General features: G+C 44.4%; 1 protein-coding gene across 2 annotated transcripts in view; it reads right to left on the bottom strand.

Moving 5' to 3' along the window:
- Nucleotides 1-11361, bottom strand: part of NDRG1 (N-myc downstream regulated 1) — a 39592-nt gene extending 28231 nt beyond the window's left edge. The window contains exon 1 of one of the 2 annotated variants that reach the window (XM_053991767.1): nt 11332-11361. The gene's annotated coding sequence lies outside the window, so the exon portion shown is untranslated. Of the gene's footprint in view, nt 1-10290; nt 10310-11331 lie in introns of those variants that run through there. The other variant, XM_053991776.1, reaches the window with a different exon arrangement.
- Between the last annotated feature and the right edge of the window lie 4470 nt (nt 11362-15831).

Raw genomic sequence — 15831 nt, forward strand, 5'->3', positions numbered from 1 at the left:
TTGCACCTAATTCTGCAATAGAGATTAGAAGTGCAAGAGATTTTTCTATGGTTTGCCCAAAGGTGAGGAGAGTAAGAAGCCAGGCCCCTGCAGTTTTCCAGTAAGAAGTAGCTCAGGGAACAAAGCCACAGTTTGTGGAATAGAGATGTTTCATGGGGTAGTTTTGGATTTTCAGGGACTCAGAGCATTGACTACAAATGAGCGAAAAAGCTGTGCCAAGAAAGAACAAGATGCATGCTTTTTATAGCCTTAAAAACAATCCTGTTTTCATAATAGTTCAAAGTTGTTGCTCTGTGTTTCCGAAAGAGCCGGCATTAGGAAGTGCTGACCAGCAGATTGCATGACTGCCACCAAGTTTGTTGAACAAAAGCCCTACCTTCACCAAGTTTTCACTTTTGGAAAGATACCGTATCTTGGAGCCACAGTGTTTTCAGCTCAGACATTTCCAAGCTCTGGGTTTTCCTTCTGTGCATCAGGAATACCTGAAACATTCCTACCAAGCGGCAACCTTGCATCAAGGAGGGATAACAACACGCTGTTTGTTCACAAGAGCTGGCAAACAAAGCCCTGCTATCTGACAGCACTGTAAAAAACATCTTATTTTCTAAGGAGAAAGATGGGGAAGTGGCTTTGTACCACCCTTGTTCAGTACAAATTTTAGACTTTCTAAATAGGTGCTTTGTGCTGCCCTCTGTTATGTGACAGGGCAGCTCAAAGCTAATGTATCTGCATAACTCTCCTAAATAGATAACCATACAAGCATCCCTTTATACACATCTCAAAGCACTTCCCTCACAGATGCCTTCCAAAGACAAAGTTCATTTATATCTGGAAGCAGTAGTGTAAAGTTGCCAACTTGGAGAAAAACAACTTTTTTTCACTCTGCTTGGCCAATTCAGCCTGTTGACAGGTCCCAAGTTCTCCTCTCCAGGACAAGCCACTTCCACCCAGTGGCCAGCCACCACCCTGTACCCAGGTACCTTCTTTTAAAATAATTATACATCTAAGAGAAAACTAAATGCTTAAAACACTTCTGAAGTGGCAAAATGCATTAAAAATGATGGCATATCTACCTTTGCCAAGTAGTAGGAAAGGCATCAGATTTTAGGAAGCAAGGAAGGTGTAGGGTAGGGTAAAGTAATCTGTGTTGTCTAATTTCATTCAGAGGCTTTTCTATACACCCCTTCCAGTCCAGTCCCACTGCTCCAAAACCACTGCAGCAATTGGCTAGTAGCTCAGGAATTTCTATCAGGAGCCTGATTATTTTGATATTAAAAGTTCAGAATACTTCCCCTCTCCCTCTCTATCATTGCTGGAGGGACAATCATTGCTGCAGACTTGTTTTGGTAGCAGAAGGTACAGGATAAATGTGCAGTCTGGCTTTGCATAACAGAAATCTCAGCAAAGAGGCTGAGAGGGCACCCATCAGGCCACCCTCAGACCCCAGCAATGCTGCAGTCATAAATACCAAACATTAGGTAGCATATGTGTGACTGAATTTCAAGCACAGAAGCAAAACAAGTTCCAAGATCCCCCATTTCAAACTTCCTATTTCTGAAGGCACGTGCAGGGCTGTCAGAGCTTGTGCCATGGGGTGCATAATCAAACACAATGGCCTCACATCCAGGAAGGGCTTGAGGGCACTGCTACCAGCTCTACAGCATTTCTCTGCCCTCACACCCAACCATTTTTTATTTATGTGCTATCACAGAAAACAAAGAACAACAAAAGCCTCCTGCCTGAGAGTTTCATAAAGAAGGCAATTTCCTCAAAATTGCTTGTTTAAACACTGGCAGCAGAGATTATTCTCCTTTTGAGTACTGGTGTGTGGAAGGGTAACCAGAGCATCTTGATGGCATTTTCATCTCTGCAGGCTGAGCAAGCAGGAGGGACAGCACTCACTTTGCATGTGAGATTAAATGCTCATGAGCACCTAATGGTAAAGTGGGAAACAGCTGTGGGCCCAGCTCCCAAGAACTGGTGGTGTTCTCTTTGGAGAGAGAGGGGCCATGTGAAACTTGTGCTCCTGGATCACAGGTGAAAGGTGTTTCCAAGCCAATCACATCATTCTGCACTTTATCCCTTGAAAGCTACTAATGTCCTCTGCACTGTCACCAAAGAAGGTAGGAAGGACAGGGGTGGTGGAGGTTTTGTGCACCTGTAGCAGCTCCCAGAACAATTATGCAAGGATGAAACAAGGATGGAGAGGCCTAAAATATCTCCAAAGCCCTGAAAGGGAATTGGCAAATATCCATGTCAAAAAAAACCAAAAAAACAACCAAGCATCTCAGGCACCTGACAATGAAGGAAAGTTACTGCAAGGCTCAAACAGCCTTTGAGCCTTCCACGGCCAATTAGACCTCTTCTAGTCATTAGCAGTAAATGCTGTAAACTTATCTGACTGGCCTAACATAAACATGGTTACTGCAAACTGGAGGCAATCTTGGAAAACAACTTGTCTCCACTAAGCAGAAACTAAACAGAGACAAGTGGACAGCAAGACAAGGTGGTTCATAGCACCCATGTGTGGTTATGTGCCATAATGCATCTCTAAGTGCAGTTTACATCTCAGGTATTTTATAACAAAGTTCAAAATTTAATCTTCCTGTTTGTGAACCAAATGATTCATTTGCAAGCATCCAAGCAGTTCATGCATAAGCATCTTCCCCCACTCTGCCCTGTTTAAACTACTCTTTGTTACAGGCGTTGGTATCACGAGGTCCTTTGTGCTCAGTTACTGCTTTTCTCTGTCATCGTTCCACACAATAAATTATGAAAGAGGTTTTACAGCAGTTTATCCGCTTTAAAAAAGGCAAATGACTTTTGACATTTAAGTAGGATCTGAACAAACATTTGAGCAGGAAGTGTCAAAAGTTGAAGACACTCAACTACCTGGGACTCTCCAGGCTTCCTTAGCCTCCGGTTACACATTATCTCAATTTGCAACTAAAAGTTAATAACCTGAAACGAAGTTTGAAAGCAGAACCCTTAAATGGCCTGAAGTTTCAAATGAGACCAGGTCAGAAATCAAAGCATTAAACCAAATATTATCAGGAAACTGAAACAGTTATGCTGCCTGGTGGTCTCCAGTTCATAGGTGTTCCTGCAAGCTGCTATCACCTAGCTCTCTTCAAGCACAGTACACTGCTGATACTCAATTTCATTACTTTTTTCTAACCATTTTACTTTTATTTTCTTTCACTCCTCTTTATGAGTTACTCGGACCACCATGTTTTCATGATGGCTCTAGTTGAAAATGAGAGCTGGCATCAAAGAAAATAAAACATGCAGGTTGTTAGGAGGATAATGTAGCATAACAGTGATTTTTTCAAGCCAAAAAACCAAGAAGAGCCTTAAGTTTTAACCATTTTTAACTTTACACTTATGCTATGTGCTAATCAATCTCATTAGGAAACCAAAACCTTTCAGCCAAGAACTCGAGCCCTGTGCCAAGTAACAGCCGGGTGAAACCACAGGGAGACAGCTGCAGGGACAGAGCCAGCAGCTGAGCCAGCACTAAGGCACAGCTGGGGGGCCACAGCATCTCCCCCAGCGCCACTTGCCAGCAGCCGGGACACTCTCCTGCAGTGAGAGAAGAGATCTCCAGGCTCAGCTCCAGCCCACCTCCCCTGGCTCATCTCCACTCGTGCCACTGGCCCCAGTGCCTGATGGACAGAGCTCAGCTGTGGTCACTCCTGGATCAGACACAGCCCTGAAACTGCCAGTTCCTCACACCAGGGGCTGGTCACCATCCATGAACCCCGCTGGCAGCTGCACATGGAGAGCAACACCAAAACACAGGGAGCTGGAAGCAGCCCTTCTGCCTACCCTACAGATGTTGAGCAAGAAACCGTTGCAATACAGCTTGCACAACCCTGTCTGTGGGATGCCATGAAGAACGTTCCTTAGAAAGCTTGAGGTCCTCCCATGTTCCACAGGAGTAGGAGCTGGCTGTGGGAAGGGTTGGTGAGCTGGCCCCATCACTGCCTTGCTGGACACCCCTGCCGTGTACCCCCTCCCAATATAATGAGCAGCTCTCTCTTCCTAGCTGGCAGGGAAATGGAAAGATTTCAATGCCTTAGGGCTTTTTCCTATTGTGGCAATCCCTAATGCTACCTGCATTATAACATGACAGCTCCATGAGGGACAGATCACAAACCCTCAAAAATTCATGTTTACCTGAAACTGCCTCAGGTCATACCACTGTGACAAGTGGTTCTGTATGATAATGCAGAGAAGTGGTCAAGGCCAGGCTGGATGGGGCTTTAAGCAACCTGGCCTGGAAAGAAGGGTAGAAACTAGATGACCTTTAAAAAGACAGATTTTCCCATTCATACTGGTGCCAGTGTTGTGCTTTAGCTTTAAAGGGCTCCAGGCCATGGGTGGCAGCACTGGAGGGTGGAAAGGATGAACAGCAATCAGCTGCTTTCCCAGGCTTTGTTTCCTTACACCCACCCTGCCAGCCAACCTGTCTCCTCCCACTGCCCCAGCACCCTCCTCTGCATCCATCCCACTGCTCCTTCCACTGACCACACACAGGGCCTGAAACAAAGATTAAAGGTGATGTGCTGATACAGGACCTGACACCTGCTCTGCACTGGGGTTTTGGGCTAGGCTTTGGGGGCAGAGGAAATAAAGATGTTATTAGGGGGCAGATTAGATATTTCATAATATGGAAGACACAGCTTCTGCCACAAAGATTACAGTCTAAACAGACAAGAAAAAAGCTATTGTTCCTGCAGCTCACAAGTGTCAGGGCATGCTCCCTGCCCCCTCCTATTCTCAATCTGCCATGCTTTAGTAGCTCATAGCTGCTGCCCAGCTGCAGCCGCTTCAACAAGTGGGTGGTTCTGTCAAAGTTAGAGGCAAAAAACATACCAAGATTATTCCAGAAGGGAGAGGCTCACAGTATGCTCAGAGATGAGGAACGTTGTCTGCCTCTCTAGGTTGCACCCTTGCAAGAATATAGTGGATTCTTTTTATATGTTTTGCATTGTCACATTGATGTTGCAACGATGGGGACTTAAGTTACAAAGCATCCCAGCTAAGGTTGATGATGTTTCTTACTTTACATTTATTCATGAGGTTGTACTATACAGGTTGCAGCTTCTGACTACATAGATGACTTATTCTACCACCTATTAAAATTGCTTTGTCATTGCTATTACAAGTTCTCTTTCAAACCCCTGCCAAAATGTCTGGGCTGAAGTTTTCCATGATGAGTGCATGAGGGTTTTTGCTTGTTTGTTGAGGAGAAAAGTATAATTTATGGATATTATTCTGTTCCCATGCATGGCCAGTTCCCTTTTCTAGGATGAACTTTAGCCTTCTAGAGCTTAATCTGAACTCAAACTTTGCACAAATGGCCATTGTGTTAAGACATATCTTTCGTTCTTCCCAAGCAAGTCCCTTTATAAATTTACCCAAATTTAAGCATTTTCACATGCTGAATTATGTGGGAATACATCTGGGCAAAAGTCCTCCACTGCCTAAAGCATCAACACCCAAATATTCAATATGATCTTCCCAAGGGCTGAGCACACAGCCTGTACCACAACAGGTGGCACTGGTGAGGAAGCGTCTAAATTGGCAACATCCAGCACCAGAATACTCCTTGCTTCTGAAAACAAGCCCTTTCAAAATCCTTCAAAGTGGGCAAAAGGCAATTCACCATCCTCAGCTGACTACTTATTTCAAAGCCTTACCCATCTACACTCCAGATTAGTGCCCATCACAGGCAAAGAACTTCCTTATCACTTTCCAGGCTGTGTTCACAAGAAGGGTTGGAGTTATACAATGCTTTTATATAGTATTGGGATTTTATGTAAAACTTCATAAAATTCATAGTGTTTCACATGGGAAAAAATGTGATGCTCTTAAACTGAATCTTCTAGGAAAGAAAATATAAAAGGTCATCATAAAATTCTGCAGTGCTTCTAGTGCTAGTCCCATAGCCCAAAATACCACAGCTTTGTCAAAAGATAAAAATACATCTTAAAATTTATCAGGGATATGCTACAGTACATGCAAAGCAGGTTTAGAGCACTCCAGAACTATGGCAGCAGGAAAATGACATCATGAGTTTGACAAGGTGCACACGAGCTTCCTAAAGGAAGCGACCCAAAAACCCACAGCAAGAGCAATCATTCATTCCTTTAACAGTGCATTTCCCATCTGGATGTCTGTTTGCTGTGTTCACAAATAAAAGTTCCTTTGAAAGTTGCATCCTACTTTGCTGATTACTTTTCCATTGCAGATTATGCCTACCAGTAAACACACTACCAGATGTTACCACTTTTTTGTCACATTGCCTCCACTTACAGAGTCTTCATGAGGGCATTAGAGTTTAAGATCCTTATTACTTAATTTGTGCTTTCTAAAATTCAGCATTTCTTAAAGTCAGGTTGTAAGAAAAGTCAGGTTGTAAGAGTGGTGAAATGGCAAGGACAGAAAAACCACACACACACAGAGAACACCCAAGGAATGGTTGAAAGCAAATGGAAATATTTGTTTTGCAGCGAGTTGGGTTTTCATGCTGCACTAAGTCCAAATGTTTGGTGTTTCCACTAATTTCTGTATCATCTGTACAGGTCTAGCAGACTGGCCCTACACATCCATGGTAGAAAACAAGCTGAAAAAGCTATACTTTTGAAGTTATACTTAGGTCAGGCAGGAAGCAGCCAGTTGAGGGCTTCTAAAAGTTGTGAATACCCAGTCTAAAAACAGATCTTGAAAAGGAAGATCCATATTGACTAACTTCCAGCTACCAAGAGAAAAAACTTGACAGATGAAAAAGATATATTAAAATTTTGACACCTAACTGAAAGGAAGCAGCCCCAAACCCAAAAGAAACATAGGAAATGTGATCAGCCACACAAAATAAAAGCAGCAAAACTGACACACATCCTGCTTAGCACAAAGAGATACAGCTGTGGAAAATTTCTTCAGCACAGGCAGTCCAGCTGTGCATCAGCAAGCACACCACAGAGCACCTCTGCATGGAGAACACCCCCTCTGACAACAAACTCCTGGGCATTATCCAAAGGCAAAACTCTCTTGCCAGCTGGGAAACAAAATAGGCCTGAACCTGCAGCAGCCCTGAGACAAAAGTAAAACTAAACTCATCATCCAACATAGGAGCTTGCACATTTAAGTCTGACACTTGGACAACTGCAGGCTTTACTTTTTCCTATACTCTACACTTTCTGTTCTGGATTAAATGCCAAATAATGGTACTGATTCACATGGACTTTCAGTACTGGGTTTAATTATGTCATAATAACACCTCAATGATACATGACACGTATTCAGGAAAAGCTCTAAATGGTTCCTTACTGCTGCTTAAAAACCACAGCAAAAGGAAATTAACAGTAGGGATTACCTCCCACTGGCTGTCCCTCACTGAAGACACCCGGGACTCTGGAAATGACACAGATGGGGAAAAAAAGCCACCACCATTTGAGAAAAACACCAAGTTCAATAGCTATTATATTCACAGCCATTGATTTCCAAGATATCTAACCCAGATTTTAGTCATCCACAGGAACACACACCACTGAACCTGGAAATGGGTTTGCCTTACTCTCAGTTTTTGAAACAGTTGCAGAATATTTCCTCTAAATTTCCAGTAGTAGCAAGTAATTTACTTGGAACTTTTAGGACAAAGCTTTTGACAGAAGGCAGAGGGGTAACTGCTGCTCCTGGACCTAAGCAATCTGATCTAGTGGGTGGCATCCCTGCCCATGGCAGAGAGGTTGGAACTAGAGGGTTTTTAAGGTCCCTTCCAACCTAAGCCCTTTATGATTTTATGATGAGCTACTGAAACCGGAGATCAGCCCCCACATAACTGTCCAGGGAAATTCTCCACAGAGGCAGCTTCAGGGACAGCACCATCCTGCTTTAGGTAAACATTCAAATTCACACCTAAAACTGAAGCCAGGGTCAGAGCCGTCTTTTTAGCAAAAGAGTGACAGGAAAAATTGGGGTATTCTGTACTTCTGTATTTCTAGGTGCTGTGACTAAACTTGAAAGTTAGATCTAAAAAGTGATCTGGAGGTCTTACTTCATCTCCAGAACCAGTATTTCATCCTTGTTAATGCTAAGCAGTTGCATTTCCTGTATATTGGAAGGTTTTCCTTCCAAGTGATCAAACCAGAGCAGTTAGAGAGAGTCACTTGTGTTGTGTATTGCTGTGACTGAACTGATCCAGGCCATTGCTTCCCCAGGCTCTGCTCTCCCTGACAGCAAACAGGCTTTTGCTGCCTTAAGCTTCCAGCTGTGCACATGATGTAAACATTGCTGATCCATCACGATTAGAATTTGTATTATTTTTGAGAGTTTCGCAGTTTTTGCTCATGTTCATTCTGAAGAGCTTCAAGCCAGCTTCATCCCTTCTGTATCTTCTCTTTTACCCTTTGTATATTTTGAGACAATAAAAGCAGGAAATGTCTCATTACATATATACTCTATGTTTTGTGCTCTAATGAGGTAAGTGAAAAAACAGTATTTTCTGTGGGAAGCTAGAAGTTTGTCAAAATCTCTTAAGCTGGTCATGAGAAGATTTATGTTGTACTTCAGTCAAAGAAATTAATCACTTAGGCTTAAAAATCTGAATCAAAGAATTTTTCTCCCAACACTTCACTGCTAATCTCACCTGAACTACAAGAGCAAATGACTTAATTGCCTTATAACTACCTCTAAGGATCAGGTTCCCTTGCCAAAGTGCTCCAAAAGGTGCCCTGTAATCTCCCCATGTAATTGTCATAGTCCAAAAAGGAATATCCAGAGCAGAGTACCTCCCACTGGAGGAAAGACAACAGGGAAATCCTGCTGGTTTTACTGAGTATTCATACAATCTACCCAGATGGTGTGCCCTGGTTTTAGCGTTCCTTTCATTCTGGCAAGAATAAAAAAAATCCATTGTGGAAGGCACAAACTGAAAACCTCAAGAGCTTGTAGCCCAGGTGCTGGTTCCCAAACACAGGCAGTGCATGTGCCAGCCCTCCCTCAGCAGGTGACACTTCTTTGGCTGTTGCCTAATTCTGTGGACACCTGACACTTTGACATCTCTGTCTTGCTGTCATCCTGGTAAAGAGGCCAGTGAATGTAGGAAATAGGTACACAAACCCTTCTTTCTAAGGAAACAAATGCAAACCCTAGTTTGTCTAGACCCTTCTTCCCCAGTCTGGTTCAAGGTCAGTCACTTTGCAGTGCCCATTCCCAGGGGAAGAGTTCATCTTTTTACAAGAGCGTGTAATGACAGGACGAGGGGGAATGGCTTTAAACTGAAAGAAGGTCCATTTTAGCTACATATTGGGAAGAAACTCTTCACTGTGAGGGTGCTGAGGCACTGGCACAGGCTGCCCAGAGAAGCTGTGGATGCTGCATCCCTGCAAGTGTTCAAGGCCAGGCTAGATGGGGCTTTGAGCAACCTGGTCTAGTTGAAGGTGTTCTTGTCCATGGCGGGGGAGTTGAAATAGATAATCTTTCAACAAAAACCATTCTGTGATCTCGCAGTTCAGTACTTGTAGAAATTTCTGTTCAAAGTTTTCAAAGTTGAAATCAAACTCCTTCAGTTTTCTGCTGCGCAAGGAACTCTGACTCAGAAGCTGAGGCCTCCAGGTCCTCAAACCATTATACTGTGGCACCTGATCAGTTTGTACTGAAAAATATTAGGTTTAAAAGCCAAACCCTAAGGAGTCCATCATTGCTACATTAAAACCTGTTTTCACTGCATCTGTGTTTTCCATATTAAAACACACACCAGTTCCTCCTGAACACATTCATGAGTTACTCTTCTTTGAGGGCCTGGGACACATTAGTACCCTGGGAACTGTACAAGCCTTTGAGAATCACTGTTTGTGCTGCATCTACTCCAAGCTTTAGCATTTTGTCCAAAGTCATTAAATTCCTGCTATGCACGGAACATCATACAGCATTAGCTGCCTGCTGTTTACTCAAGTACCTGTGATAAAAACACAGTCATTCTATGTCAAACTACATTAGACTCTGGTTAAAAGACCATAAAATTAGAATAAACAACAGGGAAAAAATCCACACAAAAAAAAAGCCTAACAAAAATACCAAAACCAAACCAAAACAAAAAAAGCCTCCCCTCAGAAAAAAAAAAAAAGCAAACAAAACACCAAAACACAAAAAACAACCATCAAATACGATCCCAGAGGCAAGTTCAAAGTGCACTGCTTAATGCCACTGGCTGAAGTTTTGACGTAAATTATACCTGTAATAGCCAAGGCTAAAAACAGCAAGGCAGGCTTCTCAGATGTTTACCTGAAGCACTTGATAGCTCCTCTTTACAGGTTGTTTCCATTGCTTGCCCTCAACAGTGAGTTTTGCAGCACTTGTGTATCTTTGACACACTTGGATACACACACAAAAAAGTTGATAAAAAGCCAGAAGAAAGCAAAACAATCAAAACATCATGCAGAGAACCTGGAGAGAAAGCTTCAGGTTGTTTTTGACCTCTTCTATGTCATTACAATTGCATTTTCTAGGTTCAAAATACAGCTCCTATTTAAACCAGAGAAAGAAAATCATTATAATAACGTAGGTGAGAAATACTTCTATCTACAGTCCCGTTGTGAGGATGGGGTGCTAAACAGGGCACTGTGATCTTTGTGAAATAGTGGATTATGCAGCAAGCAATGCCAACTTGCAAATGTTTCATAGGAAAACTGAGCCATGATGAAAAGCATTGACCAAAACCTCCTCCTTAGCAGAAGTGAAATCCCTTATTTCATCAAGCCCAGTGCGTGGCTGCGCCTCCACCGCACACACTCCCCTCAAGTGCTCTGAGCCCAGCAGTGCCTGGAGCACGGGTGGCGATCTGTGCCTGTCGCCACATACGATGACAACAACCCCACTGAGACAACAGACCGGACACCGGGCCGTGCTGCCCGGTGCTCCAAACCCAGCACAGAGCTGCGAGAGCAAACACATGCAATCACCAGTGGTCAGCTTCCGTAGAGAAAGTATGTGCCTTGGCTTCTCAGCTGTTTTCCAACCCAGCCCATCCCATCCCGCTGCTACCCCGGAGCTCGGACCTTGGCAGGAGCATCCCGCAGCCGCCCCCGCTCCCAGGAAGGGCCGGGGTCCGGCTCGGGGCGCGCCGTGCGCTGCCCCTCCAAGCCGCTGAAAGCCACCCGCTCCCTCGGCAAAGACCTGCTCGGAGCCACGGGGAGACGGACTTCGTTTTAAGAAAAAGGAGGAGGGTGATGCAAGGATGCGCTCTCGAGAGGACTGCGAGGTCCGCGGGGGTGGGTGAAAGGGTGGGTGAAAGGGTGAGTGAAAGGACGGATGGCGCTCCGTTACCTGCCGCGCTCCCGCTGTATCCGCGCCGCTGCCGCCCCGCACTCCGCTGGCCTCCCGCGGTCGCGGGGTGCATTTATAGCCCCTGCCCCGCCCGCCGGGCGGTGCTGCTGCCGCCCGCCACGGGCTCCGCCCGCCGCTGGGCTCGCCCCGCCGCCCGCGGGCGTTTGCGGCGGCTGCGGCACCGTGCCCGGCCCGACAGGGAGCCCGGGTATGAGCAGGGAGCCCGGGTACGAGCAGGGAGCCCGGGTACCATCAGGGAGCCCGGGTACGAACAGGGAGCCCGGGTACGAGCAGGGAGCCCGGGTACCAGCAGGGAGCCCGGGTATCAGCAGGCAACCCCGGTATCAGCAGGCAGCCCCGACACGCACCCGCAAGCCCGGGCCGCCTCCTCCCCGGCCGCGCAGCCCAGGAGGCTCAGCGCTGATATCGCACACCCGGGCAGGCTGGAGAGCAGCCAGCGGCGGAGACCCGCGTCCCGCTTCCCCGATTAGCCGGGCTTCCACCAGTTTAGCGAGGAGAAGGGAATGTGTGCAAGGGCTTGCCCAAGGACCGAGCAGCCACCTTGGGAAAGGCTGAGCCCAGGATGGCGACAGCGGGGTCCTGGCACAGGTGGTCTTGGCAAAGTCCTGTGGACATACTTCTATGTAGATATAAAGTCTATTTACCAGAGTTGCAAAATCTTATGCTCACACCTTAAAATGACCACTAGGAATGAACTGTAATTGCAGGAGGGAAATAATGCCTTTGCACATTTCTGGTGAAGTTCAAAGGGTGCAGTCGGTGCTGGAAGTGCTGGGTGAGTTTCCCAGTGAGCAGCCCTTTGGCAAAAGTGCAGCTAATCGTTTATTCCAAAAAAGAGGCCCTGGCCTGCTGAGCAAAGAGTATCACTCTTTATTTGTACACAGTTCTGTGTGTAGCCATCTGCCATGAGGTGAGTTAAACTGTCATGGCCTGAGCTGCTTTTTCTGTGACTTTTCTGTAAAACACTCTTCCCCCAAGTGTGTGATTTCATTTAACAAACTTCACTTTTATGGCATGTTACTGTGACCCAAACACATGAAATCCACAACATGTTGTCATTGCCCCTTCTGAAATGGCCTGAAGCGGAAATCAGAAATTCCTCAAACTCTGAAACTCTGTTAAACTCTCAGCCTCCCTTTTCTCAGCTATATAATAAGGTTGTTAACTCGAGTCTACAAAAGCTTGCTTCTGTTTAAATACATATCAGCTTCTCTCCTCCTAAGTCAGCTTCTGTACCTGAGTCAGAAACTGCTGCCTTTGGAAGTAGAACCCTGGAAGTCTGGTTCCTTTTTCACCACAAAATTATGGGAGATCATGTTGTGCAGCTATAACTGAAGTATTACCAAGTGTGGAATAAAGGAAATGTTTTGTTTTCTTCCCTCTGATTAATTAATGTCTTCAAGGATGAAAAGTATTTCTGAACAACGCAAGAGAACATTTGTCATCCTAAGACAGCACTGTTTTCTATGTGCTTGCTTTGTTTTTTGAATGATAAAAAGCCTAATCTTTTTCACAATTGTTTTAAACTGTGATGCCAGGAAACCAATGAAACCATCACAAATAGTTTCATTTGTAACTGAGCCTATTTTGAAGTCATATGTTCAAAATTACGTCATCAGGTCACTGGCATGCTGTGGTTGTTATGGAAGATCTGTCTAGCTCAGTGTACCCAAGTTATGGAACAAGTGCAAATGCTAGAATGAGAACATGGGCTTGACTAATTTTCCAACAGATTAAACCTTCCTTCATCTGATCATGAAACAATATCCTAGCTCAAAAACATTCAGTCCTTCAGAAAACAGATCTGGGGCAGTGTCTGAATTGTATGATTTGGCCCATCCTCAAGCAGTTTTAGAATGTGCTGTGCTTGGCTGCTTTTTGGGGAAGGGGCTGAAAGCTTCAGAGATTCAGATGAAATGAAGTATTCTCTGTTCACTAGATGCAAGTACTGAGTCTGGAATGGAAAACTGAAATTAAATGTTTTCTTTTGCTTTGGCTTTGCAGTTTGTTATTTAGATCACATGCAGTGTTGGACCTTCAAAAATGCTGAAGACAGGCAGGTAGAAGTCCCAAGGAGTAGTTGCTTGGAAAGCCTGGTAATCTTTGCATCCAAACAGAGCCTTCAGTAGTTCATGAACTCTTCCCAGCTGTTTTGCTAGTTGTGGCTGAGGTTAACCTGGTGATTTACAGTCACTTTTGAGAGACTGGTGGATTGTGAAAGAAAATAAAGTAATTCTAAAAATCCAAGTTAGGAAGTATTTTACTGTGTAAAGATGTAATTGATAAAGTTTGTACTCAGAGATCCAAATTCTGACCTGTGCCAGAAAGGAGCACAGCTGAAAGCTTGGGGAACATCACTCCTCTCGGCTTGAAAAAGTCTGCGCAGAAGACAGGTTGGAAAAACAGGAATTTCCAGGCTTGATTTGCCAGTGTCACTGCTGACAATGCAACAACACAGCCTCAGTGAGTTTTCAGGCTGTGCTGGGCTGCAGGACTGCTCTCACTGCATTCCCACAGCAGCTGAATGGCTCCTGTAGCAGCAGCTGTACGTGTACAGACGTGTGTACTTTAGGAACCACTGTGCTGGGGAGACAATACAAGCTGCCACCCATGTGGGCCATCTGAAATCCTAATGGGTACTTCTACTGTAAATATTATTTCATTTAATTAACCAGCTCTGTGCAGCTGGCATGCACTTGTCCTTTTGAGAAGAGCATCGGAGGGGCGGCTGCCCTGACACAGATCTCCATTCCCATGCCAGCAAACAAGCTGTGCAAATGAACCTGAAACCTCTCCTGTGCTGCTGGTGCTTTCACTTGAGATCACAGCATAGGTCTTCACGTTATTTAAGAGTAAAGTAAACAAGTCCTTGATTTACTGTTTTACTTTATTTTACTGAATTGGATTATTGTAGGTATCCACACAACCAAAGAATGAATGGCCATAATTCCATGCTAGTGAAAGACTAATCATAAGTGCTGAGCAGAAACCTGCCTATGTGTTCCAGTATCTGGCAGTAACAATATTTCAGCATTTAAATAGCACTTTAAAGCCATTAACTAATCAATGCTAACAAGGCTCCAGGGAAAAGAGTATGGTGCAAATGAAGAACCACCAGAGTAGAGACCTGATCCAAAGTCCACCAAAGGGTGTCAATTCCATCCATTTCAATGCTATGGAAACAGATGTTAATTATGAGACTATTCCTCTTTCCCTTGACATTATACTGCTTGCCATGCCAGCATTAATTCAGGAAATTTCAGTGGTTGTGCTGCAGCAGCAAAGAAGGAAAAAAGAGTTAAATGAAGTTGGAGTACAGTGTTATATTTTGCAAAAGATATTATGCATTTGTTTAGAAAGATCTCTGCACACTGTTTACATTTAAGCAGTGGTAATATTATTAGTCACTGTGAAAGAAACTGGGTGTTCCCTTGTTCTCGCTAACAATACAGGAGGGATAATTTTGGATTAAGCTACATGTTTTATGAAAAATGTACTTGATGTTTGCTGGTTCATGTTAAAAGAATTCCCTGTGTGACCCATCAAATATCACACCCTGTCCACTGGGAATTTTATTCTACTATAGTCTTTTGTTGTTGTCTTTGGATCCCTGGATGATGCTGACATGTAGCCATTCAGATCAGTTATCCTTCCAAAAATTATTCAATGCAGCTTTGAACCAAGGGCATTGACCTCAATTAAAAATGTAAATAAATAACACCAGACTGAAGATTCACATGCCTTTGTCAGAGATTTGCCTGGTATTATTCATATCCCCACTTAAGTACTTATTTCCAGTTTGGAAACTACTTTTGGCAGGTTTAGCTGCTTCAGCAAAAGCATAGATGGCGGGTGAGTCATTTATTTGGTCTTGCATTAGGAACTTCCTGCCATTTGCAAAGGAAGTGGATTTTTTAAAATATATTTCAGAAGATTGTGTTTATCTGTAAAGAATGGAGGGGCTGGGGGGCTTGATCTGTTTCTCTTTGAACAGGTTTGTGCCTTCAAGAGGTTTTGGTGGAGTGTTTTACCAAGGGGAGCATTTCTGTAGGAAGCTCTGTTGGCTGGTGTGGAATCTGTGAGCGACATTGACAGCAGGACGGCTGCCGAGTGACGCAGCCCTGCGTTCCCCACTCAGGCTTTTGGTCCCATGACATGGACAAATAAGTGCCTAAGAACTGGGTTTATGAGAAGTCAGCATGATGACTGGTAAATACTAGAGCTAGCCAAGAGAAAAAGCCAAGAGAGACAAGGTCTAAAATAGATTTTATGTTTATTTCCACATAAGGTTTTTGACTGTGAGTTCCCTCTGAGATGAATACCTATGGTCACTGAGAGTTTTCTCCTCACAGTCCATAACCCATAGAGGATGCAGGCAACCAGGGACTTGGTGTCAGATCCCATACTCAGCTGTGTTTGAGCACAGCTCTTCTGCTAACCAGGAAAAAGTCTCAGCCACAGCCTACAGGGTGGGTGTAC

Source organism: Vidua macroura, chromosome 1 (genome assembly GCF_024509145.1).
Source record: "Vidua macroura isolate BioBank_ID:100142 chromosome 1, ASM2450914v1, whole genome shotgun sequence".
In the NCBI taxonomy this organism is placed as follows: Eukaryota; Metazoa; Chordata; class Aves; order Passeriformes; family Viduidae; genus Vidua; species Vidua macroura.